The 22,524-nt window shown below is 42.1% G+C and overlaps 1 protein-coding gene across 1 annotated transcript in view; it reads right to left on the bottom strand.

The window, feature by feature from the left end:
* The window catches only part of MEGF11 (multiple EGF like domains 11), a 1,076,815-nt gene that overhangs the window by 229,945 nt on the left and 824,346 nt on the right, over positions 1–22,524 (bottom strand).

Below are 22,524 nucleotides of genomic sequence, written 5' to 3'. Positions count from 1 at the left end.
ATTTATCAGGTAAGAATAAATTATATGTTCTTTCTTAGTTGGTGAGAGCCTATGGCCTCTAGTTATGAAGCCATCTACTTACCTGCATTCGTCGGCCCAATACACTCGCCTAAGCTCGCCTACCATCGCTGCCGCGGACCTGAATAGGTTCGCCAAAGTTATCAAGAAAGCTGTCAAGAAGCCGCGCACCAAGTACGGAGCGATGAACAGAGGACTGTTGTTAACTAACAGTCATCGATCTCGCTGCTCATCGGCTTCTTCGCAGCTTTCTTGCTAGCCTGACACTAAGCACCCACACTAACTATACTGTTTTACCCCCTAAACCGCCGCTCCCCGCACCTAAATAAAGTTATTACCCCCTAAACCGCTGCTCCTGGACCCCGCCACAACTATAATAAATATATTAACCCCTAAACCGCCGGTCCCGCAACCCGCCGCCACCTACATTATACCTATTAACCCCTAATCTGCCGCCCCTATACCGCTGCCACCTATATTCAAGTTATTAACCCCTATCCTGCGGATCCCGGCGCAACTAAATAAATTGTTTAACCCCTAAACCGCTGCACCCGGAGCCAACCGCCACCTATATTAAAGTTATTAACCCCTATCCTGCCCCCACTACACCGCCGCCACCTACATTAAATTCATTAACCCCTAAACCGCCGCTCTCGGACCCCGCCGCAACTAAATTAAATGTTTAACCCCTAAACCGCCGCTCCCGGACCCCGCCACCACCTATATTAAACTTATTAACCCCTATCCTGACCCCCTATACCGCCGCCACCTATATAAAACTTATTAACCCCTAAACCTAAGTCTAACACTAACACTAACACCCCCCTTAACTTTATTTTAATAAATCTAAATAAAACTTACTATTATTAACTAAATTAATCCTATTTAAAACTAAATACCTAACTATAAAATAAACCCTAAGATAGCTACAATATAACTAATAATTATATTGTAGCTATTTTAGGATTTATTTTTATTTTACATGCAACTTTGTATTTATTTTAACTAGGTAGAATAGTTATTAAATAGTTATTAACTATTTAATAACTACCTAGCTAAAATACTTACAAAATTACCTGTAAAATAAATCCTAACCTAAGTTACAATTAAACCTAACACTACACTATCATTAAATTAATTAAATAAATTAACTACAAATACCTAAAATTAAATTAAATAAACTAAACTATAGTACAAAAAAACAAACACTAAATTACAGAAAATAAAAAAGAATTACAAGAAGTTTAAACTAATTACACCTAATTTAAGCCCCCTAATAAAATAATAAAGCCCCCAAAATAAAAAAAATGCCCTACCCTATTCTAAATTACAAAGTAACCCAGCTCTTTTACCAGCCCTTAAAAGGGCTTTTTGCGGGGCATTGCCCCAAAGTAATCAGCTCTTTTACCTGTAAAAAAAATACAACCCCCCCAACATTAAAACCCACCACCCACATATCCCTACTCTAACCCACCCAAACCCCCCTTAAAAAAAAACTAACACTCAGCATCTCGTTCAGACGTAATTTCCCTTTTGAATTATTACAGAAATCCACCGACAACGAGGGCAGAATCCTAATCTTAGTTGGCCTATGCTACGGTGCCCCACTTACCCTGGTAAACACCTATGCTCCAAATAGACCCACTCCAAGCTTTTTTAAAACCCTGGCCAACAAAATTCTAGATCATGCTAAAGGCCCCGTCATTGTTGGCGGAGATCTCAATTTTCCCATGAATCCAACACTAGATACGTCTAGTGGGAAATCATACCTCCGTAATAATACTCTTAACTCCAACTGCGCAGCCCTGCGAGCGATTAACTTATTCAATACATGGAGAATAGTACACACTAATAAGCATGACTACACTTTTTTCTCACACCCCCAACACTCATATTCCAGATTAGATTATATTTTATGTGATCAAGCCCTACTCTCTGCTCTGGTACACTCGAAAATTTCCCATACCTCATGGTCTGACCATAGTATGGTCACCACAGAATTTAAATGGGCCAATAAACCCCGCACTACATTCAACTGGAGACTCAATGACCACATACTGACCAACCAGGAAACAGTTGATGATATTAAGAAACACTCAGACGAATTTTTTAGCCTAAATAAGCCTGAAGACACGTCGCCCGCTAACAACTGGGAGACCTACAAATGTTTTATTAGAGGGGTTATAATAAAGCACACTGCCACGCAATGAAAGATTCACACGACTCAATTCACCTCCCTGACTAAGGATCTGACTGCTTGTGAAGCTAGACTTAAAAAAGACCCATCTTCTACCACTGAATTAGCCAAGCTAACTGAAGCCAGGGAAGCCTTAAACAAATTTCTGATACAAAAAGCCCATATGAGGGCATTGACCACTAAATCTAAATTTTTTGTAGAAAGCAACAAAGCAGGCCGCCTCTTAGCTAGGTCCCTTAAAAAACAAAGATTGTCCAATTTCATTAGAGAGATCCGACGCCCTTCTGGTGGGTTTGCCCATAAAAATGAAGAAATTATCAACTCATTTGTTTCTTACTATACAAAATTATATAATCTGGTGGACATCTCCCCACAGGACAAGGCAAAGAGATTAGAAGCATATCTAGCCAATGTCTCCACACCCTCACTCACAGAAGATGACAAACAACTCTTAGACTCCCCCATCACCCTACAAGACATCAATCTAGTTATAAAAGCCCTGCCAAATGGCAAATCCCCTGGCCCAGACGGCCTCTCGACTAAATTCTATCAACTTTTACAACAACACATAAACCCCCAACTTCTATTACTATATAATGATATAGACCACGGCACTGTCTTCCCTAGCTCCCTTTTAGAAGCAGTAATCACAGTTATCCCCAAACCAGGCAAACCTACTGACATGGTTAGCAATTATAGACCGATCTCACTTATAAACATTGATATGAAAATATTTGCAAAAATCCTGGCCAACCGCATGAATATGATACTACCCAACATAATCCACCCTGACCAGGTGGGTTTCATTAGGGGAAGAGAGGCAAAAGACAACACCACCAGACTGCTCCACTCTTTGCAACAAGCCCATCTCAATAACTCACCTCTTGCTTTACTCTCAACAGACGCGGAGAAGGTGTTTGACAGGGTGGACTGGCAATTTATGTGGTCCGCCCTGTCAAAATTTGGCTTTTCCAAACTTTTCATTTCCAGAATACAGGCCCTTTATCACAGCCCGAGCGCAAAGATTAAGGTTAACAACCATCTATCCCATCCTTTCTCCATATCCAACGGAACACGTCAAGGGTGCCCACTCTCACCTCTACTATTTGCTATCACAGTCGAAATATTGGCAATACAAATTAGACATTGTCAACATATTCATGGCCTAAATTTCGGAGATATTACCCAAAAATGCCTCTTGTTTGCGGATGACGTGATCTTTACTCTACGGTCCCCAAACACCTCTGTGCCTGCCCTCATACAAATCTTAGAAGAGTATAAGCTAGTCTCTAACTTCTCCATTAACATGGAGAAATCGGGATTAATACCGATAAACCTAACTCCCCAAGAAACGCTGACTATATCACGACACACAAAATTTGTACTATCGGATAAACTTAAATACTTAGGTTTGACAATCTCCAAAGACATACGCGCGCTCTTCCCAGATAACTATACCAATCTCCAAGAGAACATTAAGACCTCGCTAGAGAGCTGGCATAGACAGGGACACTTGTCCTGGATAGGACGAATTAACACGGTAAAGATGGCGATAGTCCCCAGATATTTATACCTATTTCAAACCCTACCTATGCCCATACCAAGGTCCTTCCTCCTAACGCAACAAAAAATGATTAACTCTTTCATTTGGTCATATAAACGCCCGAGAATAGCACAACATACTATGTACCTGAGTAAGGAAGATGGAGGCCTTGGTGTCCCCAACCTTACTAACTATTACAAAGCCACACATTTAACCAGAATTGTGGCATGGAATCATGCCAATCCCTCGAAACTGTGGACCCAAATGGAAAGTTACCTAGTACAGGTTGACCACATGAGAGACCTACCTTGGATCCCCAAGGAATCCAGACCGCATACTATACAAAAAAACGACTATATTAAAACCACACTAGAGGTGTGGGACGACGTACTCGCCCATACAAAAGGAGTTTCCACCAAGATATCTCCCTTAACACCCTTCCTACACTACCAACTCTTTCTCAAACACAATCTTTTCACCCATTCCCCAGCCAATAAGATCCATAAGCACCTACCAATCTACTTAATGACCAACGCTTCAGGTGTTAAAGACAGAATAACGCTTAATGAAGAGCTAGGTCCCCCTTTTCACTGTTGGTACTCCTACCTACAGATTAGACATGCAATCAGTCATAGCACGCACAAAGAACTGATACTTCGACCCCTAACCACATTCGAGCAGCTATGCATCAATCCCAATATACACAGAGCACATCTTTCCATAACTTACAAAATCCTCAGGGGTTCCTTCCCTGGGACCAGACCTACATATCTATCTAAATGGTCAGACGAGTTCCAAATTGAAATAGATACAGAGGACTGGAGGAGATGCTTCCGACATACGCACTCTGCTTCCCTATCAGTGACTATAGCTGAATTAAACTACAAAATATTAGCCCGGTGGTATCTAACCCCTCAGCGCCTGAGGATCATATATCCTGCCGCCTCTTCCACCTGTTGGAGGAGATGCGGAGAAGAAGGTACCATTACCCATATATGGTGGTCGTGCCCCTTCTTAAACACTTTCTGGAATCAAATAGAACGGCACATTACTAAGATCCTGGGCATTACTATCAAACTTACCCCATCAATCATACTTCTCAACCTCACCCCTGACCTTACCTGTGCCTACCGCAAAAAATTACTACTTCTAATGCTCTCCTGTGCTAAACGGTTAATTCCCCGAAAATGGAAGACGTGTGAGATACCCACTATCGCCCAATGGAAACACGAAGTAAAACACATTCTCACGTTAGAAAAGATGCATTACTGTTTTATGGGTAAACTTGACATGATATCTAATATCCAATTCATATGGGAACAGGGATCCCTCGACCACACTGAAATCGCTAATCCGACACCATCTATATGATGCTGTTATCTCTGAACTCCCCCTGCTTAATGAAGCAACAGGGACTTGAGTGCGCTCTGTTGCACTTTTATTGCGCTGGACCGGATGGGACGCTATTTTCTATTTCCTATCCCCTATTTTATATTTCATATTTCGCATTCCACACTACACCTTCCATACCTTCCCCCCCTAACCCTCAATCCTTTCCCCCCTAACCAAACTGAACCCCCCTATATTTCCCATTGATATATTGTGACTTACTTTCAATTCTTAATTTCTCAACTTTAATAAATCTTGAAAATAATAATGAAAATTTGGTAACTAAATACAGATGACTGCCTGTATAGTGAATTGCTGTGATGCTATTGCTGGACAAATGAAAATGTAACACTGGTTCTTTTTTTCATTGTACCAATTTTCAATAAAAATCATTTAAACAAAACAAAAAAAAAAAAAAAAAACCTAACACTAACCCCCTGAAGATCACCCTACCTTGAGACGTCTTCACCCAACCGGGCCGAAATCTTCATCCAAGTGGCGCAGAAGAGGTCCTCCATCCAGCAGAAGTCTTCATCCAGGCGGCGTCTTCAATCTTCATCCATCCGGAGCGGAGCCATCTTCCAGGGAGCCGACACAGAGCCATCCTCTTCAACCGACGACTGAACGACGAATGACGGTTCCTTTAAATTACGTCATCCAAGATGGCGTCCCTCGAATTCCGATTTGCTGATAGGATTCTATCAGCCAATCGGAATTAAGGTAGGAAAAACATAATTTATGCTTACCTGATAAATTTATTTCTCTTGTAGTGTGTTCAGTCCACGGGTCATCCATTAATTATGGGATATATTCTCCTTCCCAACAGGAAGTTGCAAGAGGATCACCCAAGCAGAGCTGCTATATAGCTCCTCCCCTCACATGTCATATCCAGTCATTCGACCGAAACAAGACAAAAAAGGAGAAACTATAGGGTGCAGTGGTGACTGGAGTTTTAATTAAAATTTAGATCTGCCTCAAAAAAGACAGGGCGGGCCGTGGACTGAACACACTACAAGAGAAATAAATTTATCAGGTAAGCATAAATTATGTTTTCTCTTGTTAAGTGTGTTCAGTCCACGGGTCATCCATTACTTATGGGATACCAATACCAAAGCTAAAGTACACGGATGATGGGAGGGACAAGGCAGGAACATTAAACAGAAGGAACCACTGCCTGTAGAACCTTTCTCCCAAAAACAGCCTCCGAAGAAGCAAAAGTGTCAAATTTGTAAAATTTTGAAAAGGTATGAAGTGAAGACCAAGTCGCAGCCTTGGAAATCTGTTCAACAGAGGCCTCATTCTTAAAGGCCCAGGTGGAAGCCACAGCTCTAGTGGAATGAGCTGTAATTCTTTCAGGAGGCTGCTGTCCAGCAGTCTCATAGGCTAAACGTATTACGCTACGAAGCCAAAAAGAGAGAGAGGTTGCCAAAGCTTTTTGACCTCTCCTCTGACCAGAATAAACGACAAACAGGGAAGAAGTTTGACGAAAATCTTTAGTTGCCTGTAAATAGAACTTCAGGTCACGGACTACGTCCAGATTGTGCAAAAGTTGTTCCTTCTTTGAAGAAGGATTAGGACATAATGATGGAACAACAATCTCTTGATTGATATTCCTGTTAGAAACTACCTTAGGTAAGAACCCAGGTTTAGTACGCAGAACTACCTTGTCTGAATGGAAAATCAGATAAGGAGAATCACAATGTAAGGCAGATAACTCAGAGACTCTTCAAGCCGAGGAAATAGCCATCAAAAACAGAACTTTCCAAGATAAAAGCTTAATATCAATGGAATGAAGGGGTTCAAACGGAACACGTTGAAGAACTTTAAGAACTAAGTTTAAGCTCCACGGCGGAGCAACAGTCTTAAACACAGGCTTAATCCTAGCCAAAGCCTGACAAAAAGCTTGAACGTCTGGAACTTCTGCCAGACGTTTGTGTAAAAGAATAGACAGAGCAGAAATCTGTCCCTTTAGCGAACTAGCAGATAAGCCCTTTTCTAAACCCTCTTGTAGAAAAGACAATATCCTAGGAATCCTAACCTTACTCCATGAGTAACTCTTGGATTCGCACCAATATAAATATTTACGACCATATCTTATGGTAAATTTTTCTGGTAACAGGCTTCCGAGCCTGTATTAAGGTATCAATAACCGACTCCAAGAAGCCACGCTTTGATAGAATCAAGCGTTCAATCTCCATGCAGTCAGCCTCAGAGAAATTAGATTTGGATGGTTGAAAGGACCCTGAATTAGAAGGTCCTGCCTCAGAGGCAGAGACCATGGTGGACAGGACGACATGTCCACTAGGTCTGCATACCAGGTCCTGCGTGGCCACGCAGGCGCTATCAGAATCACTGATGCTCTCTCCTGTTTGATCTTGGCAATCAGTCGAGGTAGCAATGGAAATGGTGGAAACACATAAGCCATGTTGAAAACCCAAGGGGCTGCTAGAGCATCTATCAGCACCGCTCCCGGGTCCCTGGACCTGGATCCGTAACAAGGAAGCTTGGCGTTCTGGCGAGACGCCATTAGATCCAGTTCCGGTTCGCCCCAACGATGAATCAGTTGAGCAAAGACCTCCGGGTGAAGTTCCCACTCCCCCGGATGAAAAGTCTGGCGACTTAGAAAGTCCGCCTCCCAGTTCTCCACGCCTGGGATGTAGATTGCTGATAGGTGGCAAGAGTGAGACTCTGCCCAGCGAATTATCTTCGAGACTTCTAACATCGCTAGGGAACTCCTGGTTCCCCCGTGATGGTTGATGTAAGCCACAGTCGTGATGTTGTCCGACTGAAATCTGATGAACCTCAGTGTTGCTAACTGAGGCCAAGCTAGAAGAGCATTGAATATTGCTCTTAATTCCAGAATATTTATTGGGAGGAGTTTCTCCTCCTGAGTCCACGATCCCTGAGCCTTCAGGGAGCTCCAGACTGCGCCCCAGCCTAGCAGGCTGGCATCTGTTGTTATAATTGTCCAATCTGGTCTGCGAAAGGTCATCCCTTTGGACAGATGGACCCGAGAGAGCCACCAGAGAAGAGAATCTCTGGCCTCTTGATCCAGATTTAGTAGAGGGGACAGATCTGAGTAATCCCCATTCCACTGACTTAGCATGCATAATTGCAGCGGTCTGAGATGCAGGTGCGCAAATGGTACTATGTCCATTGCCGCGACCATTAAGCCGATTACTTCCATGCACTGAGCTACTGACGGGCGTGGAATGGAATGAAGGACACGGCAAGCATTTAGAAGTTTTGATAACCTGGACTCCGTCAGGTAAATTTTCATCTCTATAGAATCTATAAGAGTCCCTAGGAAGGGAACCCTTGTGAGTGGTAATAGAGAACTCTTTCCCACGTTCACTTTCCACCCATGCGACCTCAGAAATGCCAGAACTATCTCTGTATGAGACTTGGCAGTTTGAAAACTTGACGCTTGTATCAGAATGTTGTCTAGGTACGGAGCCACCGCTATGCCTCGCGGTCTTAGCACCGCCAGAAGCGAGCCCAGAACCTTTGTAAAAATTCTCGGGGCCGTAGCTAACCCGAAGGGAAGAGCTACAAACTGGTAATGCCTGTCTAGAAAGGCAAATCTTAGGTACCGATAATGATCTTTGTGAATCGGTATGTGAAGGTAGGCATCCTTTAAGTCCACTGTGGTCATATACTGACCCTCTTGGATCATGGGTAGGATGGTTCGAATAGTTTCCATTTTGAATGATGGAACTCTTAGGAATTTGTTTAAGATTTTTAGGTCCAAGATTGGTCTGAAGGTTCCCTCTTTCTTGGGAACCACAAACAGATTTGAGTAAAATCCTTGCCCTTGTTCTGTCCGCAGAACTGGGTGGATCACTCCCATTACTAAGAGGTCTTGTACACATTGTAGAAATGCCTCTTTCTTTATTAGGTTTGCTGATAACCTTGAAAGATGAAATCTCCCTTGTGGAGGAGAAGCTTTGAAGTCCAGAAGGTATCCCTGAGATATGATCTCCAACGCCCAGGGATCCTGAACATCTCTTGCCCAAGCCTGGGCGAAGAGAGAAAGTCTGCCCCCCACTAGATCCGTTTCCGGATAGGGGGCCCTCTCTTCATGCTGTCTTAGGGGCAGAAGTAGGCTTTCTGGCCTGCTTGCCCTTGTTCCAGGACTGGTTGGCTTTCCAACCCTGTCTGTAACGAGCAACAGTTCCTTCCTGTTTTGGAGCGAAGGAAGTTGATGCTGCTCCTGCCTTGAAATTACGAAAGGCACGAAAATTAGACTGTTTGGCCTTTGATTTGGCCCTGTCCTGAGGAAGAGTATGACCCTTACCTCCAGTAATGTCAGCAATAATTTCTTTCAAGCCGGGCCCGAATAAGGTCTGCCCTTTGAAAGGAATATTGAGCAATTTAGATTTAGAAGTCACGTCTGCTGACCAGGATTTAAGCCATAGCGCTCTGCGCGCCTGGATGGCGAATCCGGAGTTCTTAGCCGTTAGTTTGGTTAAATGCACAATGGCATCCGAAACAAATGCGTTAGCTAGCTTAAGAGCTTTAAGCTTGTCCATAATCTCATCCAATGGAGCTGTGCGAATGGCCTCTTCCAGAGACTCAAACCAGAATGCCGCCGCAGCAGTGACAGGCGCAATGCATGCAAGGGGCTGTAATATAAAACCTTGTTGAACAAAGATTTTCTTAAGGTAACCTTCTAATTTTTTATCCATTGGATCCGAAAAAGCACAAATATCCTCCACCTGGAGAGTGGTACGCTTAGCTAAAGTAGAAACTGCTCCCTCCACCTTAGGGACCGTCTGCCATAAGTCTCGTGTGGTGGCGTCTATTGGGAACATTTTTCTAAATATCGGAGGAGGGGAGAAGGGCACACCGGGTCTATCCCACTCCTTGCTAATAATTTCTGTAAGCCTTTTAGGTATAGGAAAAACGTCAGTACACACCGGCACCGCATAGTATCTATGCAGCCTACATAATTTCTCTGGAATTGCAACCGTGTTACAATCATTCAGAGCCGCTAATACCTCCCCTAGCAATACACGGAGGTTCTCAAGTTTAAATTTAAAATTAGAAATATCTGAATCCGGTCTCCCTGGATCAGATCCGTCACCCACAGAATGAAGCTCTCCGTCCTCATGTTCTGCAAATTGTGACGCAGTATCGGACATGGCCCTCGTATCATCAGCGCGCTCTGTCCTTAACCCAGAGCTATCGCGCTTGCCTCTTAACTCAGGCAATTTAGATAATACTTCTGTCATAACATTAGCCATGTCTTGCAAAGTGATTTGTATGGGCCTTTCTGATGTACTTGGCGCCACAATATCACGCACCTCCTGAGCGGGAGGCGAAGGTACTGACACGTGAGGAGAGTTAGGCGGCATAACTTCCCCCTCGTTGTCTGGTGACAATTTCTTTACAGTTAAAGACTGACTTTTATTCAAAGTGACATCAATACATTTGGTACACATATTTCTATGGGGCTCCACATTGGCCTTTAAACATAGCGAACAAGCAGATTCATCTGTGTCAGACATGTTTAAACAGACTAGCAATGAGGCTAGCAAGCTTGGAAAATACTTTCAATAAATTTACAAGCAATATAAAAGACGCTGCTGCGCCTTTAAAAACACAAAAAAACTGTCACAGTTGAAATAACAATGAACTAAATCAGTTATAGCAACCAAATTTTCACACTAAATGTATTAATTTAGCAAAGGATTGCACCCACTAGCAAATGGATGATTAACCCCTTAATACCCAAAACGGATAATCAATGTAACAAGTAACGTTTTTTATCACAGTCAAACACACTGTCACAGGTCTGCTGTGACTGATTACCTCCCTCAAAAATGAATTTTGAAGACCCCTGAGCTCTCTGGAGACGTCCTGGATCAAGGAGGAAGAAGCAGGAAGACTGTGACTGAATTTTTACTGTGCAACAAGGCGCTAAAATAGGCCCCTCCCACTCATATTACAACAGTGGGAGACCTCAGATAACCATTTCTATGCAGAAATATATGTTAGCCATGTGGAAAAAATCATGCCCCAAAAGATTTATCACCAAAGTACCTCACAAAACGATTAACATGCCAGTAAACGTTTTAAACATACATTTTAAATGTTATGTAGTGTTAACACTAAGCCTGCTTCCAGTCGCTTCTACTGCAGTTAAGGCTCATACATTATTTCAGTATTAACAGTATTTTCTCAGTCAAATTCCATTCCTTAGAAAATAACTTACTGCACATACATTCATCAGCCTGATACCAGTCGCTACTACTGCATTTAAGGCTGTACTTACATCACATGGGTATCAGCAGTGTTTTCTTAGTCAATTCCATTCCTTAGAAAATATTTTACTGCACATACCTCATTTGCAGGGGACCCCGCATGCTATTCCCTTTTCTGAAGTTACCCCACTCCTCAGAATGTCCGAGAACAGCCAGTGGATCTTAGTTACGTCTGCTAAGATCATAGAAAACGCAGGCAGATTCTTCTTCTAAATACTGCCTGAGAGAAAAAAACATCACACTCCGGTGCCATTTAAAATAACAAACTTTTGATTGAAGAATAATTAAGTAAAAACGCCTCACTCCTCTCACGACCTCCTACTTTGTTGAGGGTTGCAAGAGAATGACTGGATATGACATGTGAGGGGAGGAGCTATATAGCAGCTCTGCTTGGGTGATCCTCTTGCAACTTCCTGTTGGGAAGGAGAATATATCCCATAAGTAATGGATGACCCGTGGACTGAACACACTTAACAAGAGAAAATCTGATTGGCTGATTCAATCAGCCAATCAGATTGAAGTTCAATCCGATTGACTGATCCAATCAGTCAATCGGATTGAGCTCGCATTCTATTGGCTGTTCCTACTTTTGCCGGGCTGTAGGGCTTGATAACTAAGGCGAATCAACCTCGCCACAAATACGCTGTGGAATTCCAGCATATTTGCGGTTGACGGCTTGATAACTAGAGGCCTATGAGTCCTTACTGTTGGGAACTAATAACCAAGCTGTGGAGTCCACAACAAAAATGGGTGGGACAAAGGAAATGCAGGCACCTATTTACCAGGAACAACTGCCTGAAAAACCTTCCTGCCAAAAGCTTTGTGAATCAAACACACAAACTATGAAACTAAAGAAACAGAATTGGCCCTTTTGGCCCTTACAAAACAAACAAACATAAGAACTGACAGAAGTCCTTAGTAGCCTGTAAACAAAACTTCAACGTCCCAGCAACATCAGATTATTTTGGAATCGGAAAAAATGAGTATACTATAAATTCTTGGTTAATATTCTCTGAAGATACTAATTTAGGCAGAAAACTAGACACAGTATGCAAAACTGCTTTGTCCTGGTGAAAACCAAATATGGAAGCTCTAGCTTCACCTGCTCCTAGACTAGGCTAAAGAGAATACCAGGAGGGTAGGGGAAGTGGGAGGGATACTTAAAGCTCTGGTGTAGGGTGTCATTGCCTCCTCCTGGTTGCCAGGTGATGAATTCCCAACAGTATGGACTTGTGGAGTCTCACCACCTAAGAAAGAAATATGTTTATATGTGTATATATGTATTCACAGATATATATACACATATAAACCAGGAGCATATTTATGCATAGGACAACAAGGCCGGTGCCTAGTGCGTAACATTTTATGGGGTTGGCACTTCTACGTTGGCAATGAATATGTGGGCATGATTTAAAAAAATTTTTAATTTTCACCGTGCGGCGTTCACGTGACCGGCTTTTTGCCAAGGTCACGTGACGTTTTCGAGCTGCCGCCTGCCTTCCTATCTGTTGACACGCCGCACATGGATGGAGGGAGTCACGCACGTGATCTCCCAGGCGGTAAAAAAAGAGCTCTAGAGTTAGAAGAAAAAGTGGAGGCTTGTGGAGCTGCTGTAGAGTCGACGAGTGGGATCGGTGGAGTGGCAGAGCAGAGCCTGAGAGGAGGGTGCTGATCCGGCTGAGTCTGACTACTTAACTCAGGTAGGGCAGCCGCAGGGCATGCCACAGCTCCAAAGTTTAACAATGGATGGGGGTTAACCGTTCAATATATGTTTTAAAAAAATAAAAACGATTATGCTGAATTTTATTTTTGAAGACATTGGGGCCTATTTATTAATGTGCGAGTAGCCATGATCCAATATTGCACATTATGTCCGCTGCACATCGATAAATGCCAACAGCATACGCTCTCTGTATTTATTATTGCCCCAGCAGTTCCTGTGAACTGCTGGTGCAATGTCACCCCTGTAGATTTGCGGGCAATCAGCAGCTAGCAGGGGGTGTCAATCAACCCGATCGAATTTGATCGGGTTGATTTCTGGTGATGTCTGTCCGCTGCCTCAGAGCAGGCGGACAAGTTATGGAGCAGTGGTCTTCATAACTTCTGTTTCCGGTGAGCCTGAAGGCTCGCCTGAGTCTGAGCATATTTGAAAGACATTTCTCAGCCCCTGACTATATGGTAACCATGAAAGTGAAAAACAACATATCTATGAATCACCAAAATATATGTAACCTCTGACATGTTTCTGTGTATAGTATACACTTCTTCATTATTACATGGCATTGGCAACGTGTGTTTCTAGTGGTGAAAGTACAGCTCTTTCATTAAACGTTTTCTACAACCCCACTAACAGTAATCAACTATATATCTCTGCAGAGCTCATACTATCTTATCAATGTCCTAAACTGTTTCTAATTAAGAGTACCCCAGCTAAAACCCAAGGCAAGTCAGATATGAGGTTGGTGTGGGCATATAGAGGACAATCATTAAGGTGGGTTCTAACATTATCTGTCTATGTTTGTATGTTTATATGCACCTGTCTGTGTGTGTACCACTACCTGTGTATATATGTATCTGTGTTTTTATGCATCTGTGTATGGATGTGTGTATGTACCGTATATCTGTTTGTTTGTGTGTCTTAGTGCATTGTAACTTTTTTTATTTTATTTGTTTTAATATTTTTAACACTGTAATTTTCACCTAGAACCATGCAATTGCTAGGAATTTTGTATTTTAATTTCACATGATTACTTAGTACTGACTGTCCTGAGTGAATGCAAGCTCTGGTGAACATCTACTTAAAGGGATAGTATAGTCAAATATAGACTTTTGTGATTCAGATAGAGCATGCAATTTTAAGCAACTTTCTAATTTACTCCTATTATACATTTTTCATCATTCTCATGGTATCTTCATTTAAAAAAAGCAGGAATCTAAGCTTAGAAGCTGGCCCATTTTTGGTTCAGCACCTGTGTAGCCCTTGCTGATTGGTTGCTAAATGTAGCCATCCAATCAGCAAGCGCTACCCTGGTGCTGAGCCAAAAATGGGCTGGCTCCTAAAATTACTTTCCAGCTTTTTTAAATAAAGATATCAAGAGAATGAAGAAAATTGTTAATAGGAGTAAATTAGAAATGTGCTTAAAAATGCATGCTCTATCTGAATCATAAAAGTTTATTTCTGGCTAGATTATCCCGTTAAAAAGACATTACATTTTTTTTAAAAATGTAACACCCTGACCAAAAAATATTATGGCTAAAAAAAGGCCTAAATCCTAGGGGGGGCGGCAGCACAAAACCTAAATACGCCACTGATATAAACACATGAATACATATGTACACATATATAGACATATCTATAAGTGTATTAGAACCCTTTGCAGTCAAGTAGATGAAAACATGAAAAAACATAATTTATGCTTACCTGATAAATTTATTTCTCTTGTAGTGTGTTCAGTCCACGGGTCATCCATTACTTATGGTATATATTCTCCTTCCCAACAGGAAGTTGCAAGAGGATCACCCAAGCAGAGCTGCTATATAGCTCCTCCCCTCACATGTCATATCCAGTCATTCGACCGAAACAAGACGAGAAAGGAGAAACTATAAGGTGCAGTGGTGACTGGAGTTAAAATTTTAAAATTTAGAACCTGCCTTAAAAAGACAGGGCGGGCCGTGGACTGAACACACTACAAGAGAAATAAATTTATCAGGTAAGCATAAATTATGTTTTCTCTTGTTAAGTGTGTTCAGTCCACGGGTCATCCATTACTTATGGGATACCCATACCAAAGCTAAGTACACGGATGAAGGGAGGGACAAGGCAGGAACATTAAACAGAAGGAACCACTGCCTGTAGAACCTTTCTCCCAAAACCAGCCTCCGAAGAAGCGAAAGTGTCAAATTTGTAAAATTTGGAAAAAGTATGAAGTGAAGACCAAGTTGCAGCCTTGCAAATCTGTTCAACAGAGGCCTCATTCTTAAAGGCCCAGCTGGAAGCCACAGCTCTAGTGGAATGAGCTGTAATTCTTTCAGGAGGCTGCTGTCCAGCAGTCTCATAGGCTAAACGTATTATGCTACGAAGCCAAAAAGAGAGAGGTAGCCGAAGCCTTTTGACCTCTCCTCTGTCCAGAGTAAACGACAAACAGAGAAGAAGTTTTTCTAAAATCTTTAGTTGCCTGTAAGTAGAACTTCAGAGCACGGACCACGTCTAGATTATGCAAAAGACGTTCCTTCTTTGAAGAAGGATTAGGACATAATGATGGAACAACAATCTCTTGATTGATATTCCTGTTAGAAACAACCTTAGGTAAAAACCCAGGTTTAGTACGCAGTACTACCTTGTCTGAATGAAAGATCAGATAAGGAGAATCACAATGTAAGGCAGATAACTCAGAGATTCTTCGAGCCGAGGAAATAGCCATCAAAAACAAAACTTTCCAAGATAAAAGCTTAATATCAATGGAATGAAGGGGTTCAAACGGAACACCCTGAAGAACTTTAAGAACCAAGTTTAAGCTCCACGGAGGAGCAACAGCTTTAAACACAGGCTTAATTCTAGCCAAAGCCTGACAAAAGGCCTGGACGTCTGGATTCTCTGCCAGACGTTTGTGTAAAAGAATAGACAGAGCTGAAATCTGTCCCTTTAGCGAACTAGCGGACAAACCTTTTTCTAAACCCTCTTGTAGAAAAGCCAATATCCTAGGAATCCTAACCTTACTCCATGAGTAACTCTTGGATTCACACCAATATAAATATTTATGCCATATCTTATGGTAAATTTTTCTGCTCACAGGTTTCCGAGCCTGTATTAATGTATCAATAACCGAATCCGAAAACCCCCGCTTAGATAGAATCAAGCGTTCAATTTCCAGGCAGTCAGCCTCAGAGAAATTAGGTTTGGATGGTTGAAAGGACCCTGAATTAGAAGGTCCTGCCTCAGAGGAAGAGACCATGGTGGACAGGACGACATGTCCACTAGGTCTGCATACCAGGTCCTGCGTGGCCACGCAGGCGATATCAGAATTACCGATGCCCTCTCCTGTTTGATCCTGGCAATCAGTCGAGGTAGCAACGGAAATGGTGGAAACACATAAGCTATGTTGAAAACCCAAGGGGCTGCTAATGCATCTACCAGCACCGCTCCCGGGTCCCTGGACCTGGATCCGTAACAAGGAAGCTTCGCGTTCTGGTGAGATGCCATGAGATCCAGATCCGGTTTGCCCCAACGACGAATCAGTTGAGCAAATACCTCCGGGTGAAGTTCCCACTCTCCCGGATGAAAAGTCTGGCGACTTAGGAAATCCGCCTCCCAGTTCTCTACGTCTGGGATGTAAATCGCTGACAGGTGGCAAGAGTGAGACTCTGCCCAGCGAATTATCTTCGAGACTTCCAACATCGCTAGGGAACTCCTGGTTCCCCCTTGATGATTGATGTAAGCCACAGTCGTGATATTGTCCGACTGAAATCTGATGAACCTCAGTCTTGCTAACTGAGGCCAAGCTAGAAGAGCATTGAATATTGCTCTTAATTCTAGAATGTTTATTGGAAGGAGTTTCTCCTCCTGAGTCCACGAACCCTGAGCCTTCAGGGAATTCCAGACTGCTCCCCAGCCTAGAAGGCTGGCATCCGTTGTTACAATCGTCCAATCTGGTCTGCGAAAGGTCATTCCTTTGGACAGATGAACCGGTGACAACCACCAGAGAAGAGAATCTCTGGTCTCCTGGTCCAGATTTAGCAAAGGGGACAGATCTGAGTAATCCCCGTTCCATTGACTGAGCATGCATAGTTGCAGCGGTCTGAGATGCAGGCGCGCAAATGGCACTATGTCCATTGCCGCGACTATTAAGCCGATTACCTCCATGCACTGAGCTACTGATGGGCTTGGAATGGAATGAAGGACACGGCAAGCATTGAGAATCTTTGATAACCTGGACTCCGTCAGGTAAATCTTCATCTCTACAGAATCTATAAGAGTCCCTAGAAAAGGAACCCTTGTGAGTGGTAACAGAGAACTCTTTTCCACGTTCACTTTCCACCCATGCGACCTCAGAATTGCAAGAACTATCTCTGTATGAGACTTTGCATTCTGAAAACTTGACGCTTGTATCAGAATGTCGTCTAGGTACGGAGCCACCGCTATGCCTCGTGGTCTTAGTACCGCCAGAAGTGAGCCCAGGACCTTCGTAAAAATTCTCGGGGCCGTGGTTAACCCTAAGGGAAGAGCCACAAACTAGTAATGCCTGTCTAGAAAGGCAAACCATAGGTACCGATAATGATCTTTGTGAATCGGTATGTGAAGGTAAGCATCCTTTAAGTCCACTGTGGTCATATATTGACCCTCTTGGATCATGGGTAGGATGGTTCGAATGGTTTCCATCTTGAACGATGGTACCCTTAGGAATTTGTTTAAGATATTTAAGTCCAAGATTGGTCTGAAGGTTCCCTCTTTTTTGGGAACCACAAATAGATTTGAGTAAAATCCTTGTCCCTGTTCCGATCGCGGAACTGAGTGGATCACTCCCATGATTAAGAGGTCTTGTACACATTGTAGAAATGCCTCTCTCTTTACTAGGTTTGTTGATAACCTCGAAAGATGAAACCTCCCTTGTGGAGGAGAGGTTTTGAAATCCAGAAGGTATCCCTGAGATATAATCTTCAACGTCCAGGGATCCTGCACATCTCTTGCCCAAGCCTGGGCGAAGAGAGAAAGTCTACCCCCCACTAAATCCGTCTCCGGATAGGGGGCCCTGTCTTCATGCTGTCTTAGGGGCGGAAGTAGGCTTTCTGGCCTGCTTGCCCTTGTTCCATGACTGGTTGCCTTCCCAACCCTGTATGTAACGAGAAGTAGTTCCTTCCTGTTTTGGAGCGGAGGAAGTTGATGCTGCTCCTGCCTTGAAGTTACGAAAGGCATGAAAATTAGACTGTTTGGCCTTTGGTTTGGCCCTGTCCTGAGGAAGGGCGTGGCCCTTACCTCCCGTAATGTCAGCAATAATTTCCTTCAAGCCGGGCCCAAATAAGGTCTGCCCTTTGAAAGGAATGTTAAGTAGCTTAGACTTGGAAGTTACATCCGCTGACCAGGATTTAAGCCAGAGCGCTCTGCGCGCCTGTATGGCGAATCCGGAATTTTTAGCCGTAAGTTTGGTTAGATGTACTACGGCATCTGAAACAAACGCATTAGCTTGCTTAAGGGTTCTAACTTTGCTCAAAGCCTCATCCAATGGCTCTGTGCGAATCGCCTCTTCCAGAGACTCAAACCAGAATGCCGCTGCAGCCGTGACAGGCACAATGCATGCAAGAGGCTGCAAAATAAAACCCTGTTGAACAAACATTTTCTTAAGATAACCCTCTAATTTTTTATCCATTGGATCTGAGAAAGCACAGCTATCCTCCACCGGGATAGTGGTACGCTTGGCTAAAGTAGAAACTGCTCCCTCCACCTTAGGGACCGTCTGCCATAAGTCTCGTGTGGTGGCGTCAATAGGAAACATTTTTCTGAATATCGGGGGAGGGGAAAAAGGCACACCGGGTCTATCCCACTCCTTACTAATAATTTCTGTAAGTCTTTTTGGTATAGGAAAGACGTCAGTACACACCGGTACCGCATAGTATCTATCCAACCTACACAATTTCTCTGGGATTGCCACCGTGTCGCAATCATTCAGAGCCGCTAATACCTCCCCTAGTAACACACGGAGGTTCTCAAGCTTAAATTTAAAATTTGAAATTTCTGAATCCGGTCTCCCCGGATCAGAACCGTCACCGACAGAATGAAGCTCACCGTCCTCATGTTCTGCAAATTGTGACGCAGTATCAGACATGGCTCTCGTGTCATCAGCGCGCTCTGTCCTTAACCCAGAGCTATCGCGCTTGCCCCTTAATTCGGGCATATTATATAATATTTCTTTCATAACATTAGCCATATTATGTAAAGTGATTTGTAAGGGCCTAGATGTACTTGGCGTCTCAATCCTACACATCTCCCGAGCGGGAGACGCAGGTACTGACACGTGAGGAGAGTTAGGCGGCATAACTTCCCCCTCGTTATCTGGTGATAGTTTCTCTATCGGTACAGATTGACTTTTATTCAAAGCAATATCAATACAATTGGTACACATCGTTCTATTGGGCTCCACATTGGCTTTTGAACATGATGAACAAACAGTTTCCTCTGAATCAGACATGTTTAAACAGACTTAGCAATGAAACTAGCAAGCTTGGAAATCACTTTCAATAAGTTTACAAGCAATATAAAAAACGCTGCAGCGCTTCAAAAATACAGATATAATTAAACAATTCTTAACAAGAAGTGTAATATTAGCAGAGGATTGCACCCATTAGCAAAAGGATGATTAACCCCTCAATACCCAAAACGGATAAAACGGATATCAATTAAGATATAACGCTTTTAATCACAGTCAAGCACACTGTCACAGATCTGCTGTGACTGATTACCTCCCCCAAAAATGAATTTTGCAGACCCCTGAGCTCTCTAGAGACGTCCTGGATCAAGGAGGAAGAAGCAGGAAGACTGTGCTAGAATTATAACTGCGCAACAAGGCGCTAAAACAAGGTCCCTCCCACTCCTATCACAACAGTGGGAGCCCTGATATAACGGTTTCCATGCAGAAAATATATGTCAGCCATGTGGAAAAAAATCATGCCCAAAGAGATTTATCACCAAAGTACCTCACAAAAACGAATAACATGCCAGTAAACGTTTTATTAAAAAATAACATTTTCCAATGTCATGCAAAGTTATCACTAAGCCTGCTACCAGTCGCTACCACTGCAGATAAGGCTTAAGTATTATTTCAGTTTTAACAGTATTTTCTCAGTCAAATTCTAGTCCCTAGAAAATAACTTGCGCATACATTTATGAGCCTGATACCAGTTGCCACTACTGCATTTAAGGCTGTACTTACATCATACGGTAACAGCAGTATTTTCTTAGTCAATTCCATTCCCAGAAAATAATGTACTGCACATACCTCATTTGCGGAGGACCCCGCATGCTATTCCCAGTTTCTGAAGTTACCCCACTCCTCAGAATGTCGAGAACAGCCAGTGGATCTTAGTTACGCCTGCTAAGATCATAGAAAAAAAACGCAGGCAGTTTCTTCTTCCAAATACTGCCTGAGATAGAAAAAACAGCACACTCCGGTGCCATTTAAAATAACAAACTTTTGATTGAAGAATAGTTAAGTAAAAACTCCAGCTCCTCTCGCGAACTCCTTCTTTGTTGAGGGTTGCAAGAGAATGACTGGATATGACATGTGAGGGGAGGAGCTATATAGCAGCTCTGCTTGGGTGATCCTCTTGCAACTTCCTGTTGGGAAGGAGAATATATCCCATAAGTAATGGATGACCCGTGGACTGAACACACTTAACAAGAGAAATCATATTTAGGCAATATTCATATTTAATAAAGTGTTTGTGTATGTACTGTAAATATTTCATATTCCAATGTTGTTCACATAGGGGAACATGTTCTAAGTTTTTTTAAATAGATATTTCTATATATGTTTGTATATATCTATACCTATCATCTATATACATACATATATATATATATATATATATATATATATATATATAAAGGTATAGATATATATTTTACCAAATAAACATCATATATAAATATATGTATGTATTTGAGAATAAATAGAACATATTCTTCTATGTTAAGAACATTGGAATGTGAAATATTCATATTGCATGTTGAGTTAGCGCACTTGGTTACACAACACAATCGGGTATACACGACTTTTGGGTGTTAGGCCTTTTAACCCAACTATGGGGGAATACGTTAACGCGGTCGCAATATTAGAAGTTCGTGTTAGCACTTGTGCAAAAACTTTTTCCTTTCAACTTTTTATATGCGAAAAAACTACTTCTAGCGAAGTTAACGCGCAAGCGAGAGCAATAAATAGTGCTACACTCGTAATCTAGCCCATTTGTCCAGGGATCCAAGAGAGCAAGTTTTTTTTATGGTAACCAACTTAAAGTCAGCTACAATGATATTAAACACAAACATTCAAGCCAACACTTCTGATCACCTATTAAAATGGCAAAATAGCATTTGTTGCTCTCTATCATTGTTAAGTATGGTGAAATGTAACTGGCCTATGGTGAAATGTAACTGACTTATGGTGAAATGTAACTGACCTATGGTGAAATGTAACTTACTTTGGATCAGAGCACATGCTCATTTGCATCTTCCCCTAATTCACCTCAGCAAAGATGATTAAGAGCATGAATTCCACTAGTCTTTGAAGGGGAATATCCCTGAACTGCTCTTTATTTGCAAAACCTTGTAGACTGTGCTAGCAGAATGACTGTTAAATAATTTTAATATTTTTTTTATACACAGATATTTTGACAGTCAAGCAACTGATGAGAGTTCAAACTTTCTGTGGGAAGATAATTTAAAATGGGTTGTGCTCTCTCATTCATGATTTCTGCTACCGCCACTTGTTTTCTATAGCTAATACTGCAGTATTGTAATTTTCAGTATAAGGAGGTTGTTTCAACATGCGAAAGCAGCTATTTCAAATGACAAAATTAAGATAAAAGTTAACATTGGGAATACATTAAAGCGACAGTCTACACCAAAATTATTATTGTTTAAAAAGATAGATAATGCCTTTACTATCTATTCTCCAGCTGTGCACAACGAACATTGTTATATTAATATACGTTATAACCTTTAAAACTCTAAATGTTCTGCCTGTTTCTAAGCCACTACAGACATCCTCTTTTCACATGCTCTTTTAAATGCTTTTCACAACAACTGACTGCTAGTTCATGGGGCCATATGGATAACATTGTGCTCTCTCCTGTGGAGTTGTGCACAACACAGCACTAATTGTCTAAAATGCAAGTCAATAGATAATAAATAAATAGCACTGAGATAAGGAGGCTGTCAGGAGAGGATTAGATACAAGGTAATTACAGAGGTAAAAAGTATATTAATATAAGCATGTTGGATGTGCAAAACTGGGGAATGGGTAATAAAGGGATTATCTATCTTTTTAAACAATAACATTTTGGAGTAGACTGACCCTTTAAAAGGGAGAATATTTGACAGTTCAATGTCTTATTAATTTCTGGCA

Source organism: Bombina bombina, chromosome 6 (assembly GCF_027579735.1).
Source record: "Bombina bombina isolate aBomBom1 chromosome 6, aBomBom1.pri, whole genome shotgun sequence".
Lineage (NCBI taxonomy): Eukaryota > Metazoa > Chordata > Amphibia > Anura > Bombinatoridae > Bombina > Bombina bombina.
This window is presented reverse-complemented; position numbering and strand designations above follow the sequence as displayed.